We start from the raw sequence: 5,754 nt of genomic DNA, 5'->3' as shown, positions 1-5,754 counted from the left end.
TCACCGTGACTTGTATACCGGGCATGTTTGTGGTAGGGTATGCTTCATCAAGTACCCATTTTCTCAACGTTGCCTCGGCGGCGGAGGAGGACAATAATGGGTGGCGTTTTGGTGTGGCACAAAATTCTGCCAAAGTGAAATCATAGTTTTACTTATTGCAAAGTGTCTGATGCAATACTGCAGGACATCTATGTATGTATATCTCTTGTGATGATCATATATGTATTTTTTTTAATATGTTTGTCTAATGAAATATACGATATTACTAATTAAAAAATATATCATTTGAAACATTTCATCTCCATAAACCATAATGTATTGGCGTATGGTCAGTAGTTGGATCTGTGCACGCGCATATCCTATGGTCGAGAAAAGTTCGCCGACGCCACCACGATCGGACTCCTCACCGTGTACTTGCCGGTGTCGTCCACCCATGTCAACGATCCATACAACACTACCTCGGGGATTATCTGGTCGTCCCCAACCCGAACCACTACCGTGTACCTTTGCTTCTCGTGCTTCCCGCTAAACACCAGCCTGCTGGGCACGACGCTCACCTTCACCCCGTCCAGTCCCTCCACTGTGGCGCTGTACCTCGCCGCCCCGTCGTCCACGTTGGTCACGGCCCTGGCGAACGTCTTCTCTCCGCCGTTGTAGTCGAAGAAGGCGATGAACGACGGATAGTTGAGATCAAGAGTCGCGCCGGCGCAGTCCACGGCCCCCGACGACTGCGCCACAGTCTTGATCTGCGCCGTCGTGAAGTTCATGGCACACATGAGCTTAATGTAGTCGTTCGGCCCTGCGTCGTAGACCAGGCCCGGGTCCAGGGAGCGGTTCGGGTCGATGTGGCCGGACACCATCGCGAGCGGATCGGCTGCGTACTCGATGCCGTCGGCCCTGTCCTTGATGGGAGCCAAGGTGTTGTCCACCGCGCTAGCCGTCGTCATCATCGCCGACCGCACTGCCGCGGGGCTCCATTCCGGGTGCACGGCCTTGAGCAGCGCCGCCACGCCTGACGCGTGTGGCCGTGTGGGCACGACATGGACGTGCCGGAGATGACGTTGAACTTGCTGAACAGCGGCGACTGCGTCCCTGCGTCGGTGACGATGGCGAGGATGAGCGAGCCGGGCGCGAGCAGGTCGGGCTTGAGCACCGTGGGGCAGCTCCGCGATGGGCCGCGCGACGAGTAGGTCGCCACCTGCGGCGCAGGCTTCGTGTCCACCACGGTCACCGCGAACTTGATGGAGGCCTTGGGCGTGCGGCTCCTCTGGATGTAGTGCAGCAGCGCGTGGGCGCCCTGCGGCTTCAGGATCACGCCCGGAAATGGGAAGTTCTCGTATAGCTCCCTCAACGTGTCGTTGGACAGGAACAGCCCTGCGCGCACCTTGGCGGCTTTCACCGCCGATATCGCGGGGGTCAGGGCGTCGATGTACGGCACGTCGCAGACGACGACCTTGCCGCGGTTCGCTGCGAGCGCCGTGTCGTTGTCGCACAGGCCGAGGAACACGAGCCCGGCGTTTCCGAGTCTGTGTGGGGTTCCGGCGTACAGCGATTCGCCAACCAAGGTCGTGCCCTCGCCGAGCCGGACGACGGCAGAGAACTCCCGGTCCACCGTGCCCGCCGCGACGGTGAGCACCCACGGCGAGCCGTTCCGAAGGTACCCGGGATCCGGCCCGTCGTTACCGGCCGAGGTTGACATGAAGACGCCGCGCTGCATGGCCGCGAATGCGCCAATAGCGACGGGGTCTTCGTGTAACTGCCGGCCGTTGAAGCCAAGGGAGAGGGAGAGCACGTCGACGCCGTCGGCGATGGCCTGGTCCATGGCGGCGAGTATGTCGGAAGCGTACGCGCCGTCCTCCCACAGGGCCTTGTACACCGCCACTCTGGCGCGGGGCGCCATGCCGCGAGCGACGCCTTGCCCGTAGCCGAAGAAGGACGCGCCCGACACGGGCGAGCCGGCCGCCGTGGATGACGTGTGCGTGCCGTGGCCTTCCGAGTCTCGCGGGGAGTCGACTGCGATGGTCACATTGGAGTTGGCGATGAGGCCCTTGTTGAACTTGCGCGCGCCGACGAGCTTCCGGTTGCACGCCTTGGCCGCGTCGAACGCCGGGCCGGACTCGCAGAAGCCCTTCCACCGTGCCGGCACCGGGGGGAGCCCGTCGTCGCTGAAGCTCGCGCTCTCGGGCCACACGCCCGTGTCCACCACGCCGATGATCATGTTCTCGCCGTACTCGGACGCCTCCCATATTCCCCCGGTCGCGCCGACACCGAGGCCGAGGAACTCGGGCGTGTGCGTCGTGTCGCGCACCGCCCTGGCGTCGTCGCGGTAGCACGACACGAACCCCGGGGAGCGTCGGAGCCTGTCAAGCTCATCCGCGGAGAGCCGCGAAGCGAAGCCGTGCATAGCGTGGTTGTAGACGTAGAACATGTCCGCTCCCGGGGCGGCTGCGGCGAGCGTGGACTCATACCAGCGCAGGTGGCTCGAGAACACCCCCGGCATGGCCGACTTGTCCATGTGCACAATGTAGGACGCCGCCGCCACAGTATCGGCCGACGCCGCCGCGGCCGGATGCAAGTAGAGCGCGACCAGCACCAGCGCCGCCCATGGCCACATTGTGCGACGTACGATACGTAAGTAGAGCGCCGGCAACGGTGGAGTACGACCGCCGGCGTCGTAACGGGTGACGCGGCTCGGGCGTGGGTATGTACGTGTATGGCCAGTGCTCTTGGAGTCGGACTCATTCGGTGGTTGCCTAGTCTGTTTTTGGACAGGCCACTGGTAGCCAAGCCAGCGGCATGGGCCTCGTCGTGTACCACAGGGAAAGAGCATTTTGGCGAATGCTTACAAGCGTATGATAGGGGATCATGCAGCTACCATTAAGCATTTTGTTAGTCGATTTTGCTCGAAATGGTTCGGGCACGCACAACAACTAGAATACTAGATACATGTAGTAGAATGTTGAAGTTCATCACTGGCAAGCGTAGTGTCAGGCCGACAAGTTACCATTTTAAGAGACCAAACTCCAGTGGACAAGTTGAGCATGGAGTTATAGACATGGCAGGGATACGCATCTGTCATCCTTTGTAGCCGCCGCCTCCTCCTTCTCCTCCACAAAAAGCTAGGGTTTTTGCCTCCCGCCGCCGCCGTCGCAGGTCCGCCTCCTCTTCGATGGCCTTAGGGCCATGGAGGCGCAGTGGATCTCGGTAAGGGTCGGTGGGAGGGCTCCGTTTTTAATCGCTTCTTTCAGTTTTGCTAGGGTTTGTGTTCTGTTCAGGAAGACGAGACGGCGGCGGCTCCCTGAAGATGGAATAAAGGTCTCCCCGCCTAGCCCCCGTTCCGGCGATGCGTCTAGCATCGTTGGTGGGCGTGTGGAGGTGTGTCTCCGGCGGATCTATCTTTGGTGGATTTGTTCGGATCTCGTCGTTGTTCGTCTACGTTCGTGCGTCTTCGGATTGGATTTTTCTGATCTATGTTATTCTTCATCTGCGGCGGTTGCTGTTCTGGTGCGCTGGTCCTACAGGGCCTTAGCACGACGACTTCCCGGTTGTCTACTACAACAAGTTGTGCCCGACACCGGCGATGGAGGGGCGATGACGGCGGCGCGCCTTCGGCTCGCTTCAGTGCTAGTAGTTGTCGCTAGGTGGTCTACGGATCTGAATGTAATTTCTATTATTTCTGATATTCGGTGTACTGCCATGATTGAAGATCAATAGATCGGAAATTTTCTCGCAAAAAAAAAAGTTGATCAGTTGGAGCAGAGGAGTTCCGGTGCGAGAAAACCCCAACGTGATCTGTCTATTGAACTATTTGAGGTATGTCACGGAGCTCCGAAACAATCGGATAGCGGTGCATGGCTATCCAACACAAATGGATACATCCATACGACCATACATAGTTCTCATTATTTCCCATTTGCAGCCATGCATTTGATGCATGTTAATCTGTTGAAAACCCACTCGTGCAACTACATACTCCCTCCGTCCTAAAACAAGTGACATAAGACGAACCATGCAAGTCTCTTGGGAACACTTCAGCAGGGCAACCATCACCGTCGTCTATCCTTTGCCAAGCCTCAGAGCATCTCCAAAAGACGCACAAAAGTTTCGCACGCTAAAATAGTTTTAGCGCGCTACTGTAGCACTTTTAGCGCGCCGGACCCAACATTAGTTTAGCAGATGTCCAAAAACACGCGCCCAAAAAAACAAGCAGTGCAAATTGTGAAGCGCGCGAAATCCGGCGCCCTAAATTGGCAGCTTTTGATAGCGCTTTTTAGCGCGTGGATAATTTTTTTTTTGCGCGTGTACTATTTTACAGCTTCTGCTGAAGCTGTCCGGGCGTTTAAAAAAACTGAACTTTAACGCGCGGAGCAGTTTTTGTGCGCCGGTTGGAGATACTCTCAGTAGGGCACCTTTGGTCTCGACGACGACGGCCTGGCCGCTCTTTTGTTCCTTTGCATGCACCAAGATATATCGTTCTCACGGTGCACAGGCCGGTTAGTGAGTAGCCAGTGGCGACTACGTCCTGCTGTAAAGCTTGAGCCGTTGAGCGTCTGCGAATCGCGCGTCCGCGGCCCATCGACGAACCCTCGTCGGCGAAGATGGGTCGTCGAATTGTGCCAGGCCTTGAAAGCGCGCGTGCGTTCCACCCGCCGCACGCACACCCCGATGGTCGATGCATGCTTCGTGCCATGGTGTTAGTTTCCACTTTCCACTAGGCCGCGTCTATGCGAGACCCAATCGCGGCGCCTTGTCGTTCTTCTGTCGCGCTATGTGTTGCCACACTACTCCATACTAGATCATCGATGATGCGCGTTGCTGCGTCCGTCCTTTTTCTAAGAGATTGATAGTAATTCTCACAAATATATGGAGGTAATAAAGGCAGTTCATCTTTCTATTATTTCAAAAATAACAATGTAGCCATTCAATTTATTTTGAAGCAACAATACACATATTTGGGAGACATATATGGTCAGTGTGAAATTGATAAACATGGCACAAATTTCTCCAATACTTGCTGCATCATAATGGTAAGTGTGCTACCGGCATCAGATGGAACAAACTGAATCTTCAAAAACAACAAAATCCGAAGGAAATCATTTAATAAACAAACTATAATTGTTTGGTGCAAGCTATAATAAAATAAAAAAGAAGATATAAAGCAATTTGACAATAAATTAGCATATATCCGACTAAAACTTTCTTGGGTCATAACAATAAGCAGCCCCACGTCATTCTTCTGCTGGATACATGTTCCACTGTAGGCATTATCACCACCTTAATCGTGCATTAAGGTCAACTTGCTCTGAAATAACCAGAATACGCCATCTATATTGTATGCATGAAAGGTAGCTTCCAAACAACCAATTTATTGAAGTGTAAGTCTTGTTTTTGTGTTACAAACATTCGAGTTATAAATCTGTAGGGGTGACATTTTGCCGTAAACCATTCTTACTTAAAAAAGGGATAAAATGAAATCTAGTAGATCCATGGCCACGCTAAAGAATAAATAGGCATTGGTAATGGGAGTGAGATCCTCTAGTGTAAATGGGAAATATAACGCAGGAAGTAAAACCAAATTCCAACTTGATCGTGGCCTCAACACCCTTCAGTATCGGTGAAGCAAACACGTAAACAATATTTCTATTAAAGTACAAAGGAGCACTGCTATATAAAATAGGAGGAACAATTGAAAAGTTTGTATCCACACAAGTTAAATTGAATAAAGTTTTTTAAACGTCTCTCCAATCTATGGAA

The 5,754-nt window shown here is 53.9% G+C and overlaps 1 pseudogene; it reads right to left on the bottom strand.

The window, feature by feature from the left end:
• Nucleotides 1–359: 359 nt before the first annotated feature.
• Nucleotides 360–2,680, bottom strand: LOC123161925 (subtilisin-like protease SBT3; annotated as a pseudogene).
• Between the last annotated feature and the right edge of the window lie 3,074 nt (nt 2,681–5,754).

This window comes from Triticum aestivum, chromosome 7B, assembly GCF_018294505.1.
Source record: "Triticum aestivum cultivar Chinese Spring chromosome 7B, IWGSC CS RefSeq v2.1, whole genome shotgun sequence".
NCBI classification, from domain to species: Eukaryota; Viridiplantae; Streptophyta; class Magnoliopsida; order Poales; family Poaceae; genus Triticum; species Triticum aestivum.
The sequence above is the reverse complement of the archived record's forward strand: the minus strand, read 5'-3'. Positions and strand labels throughout refer to the sequence as shown.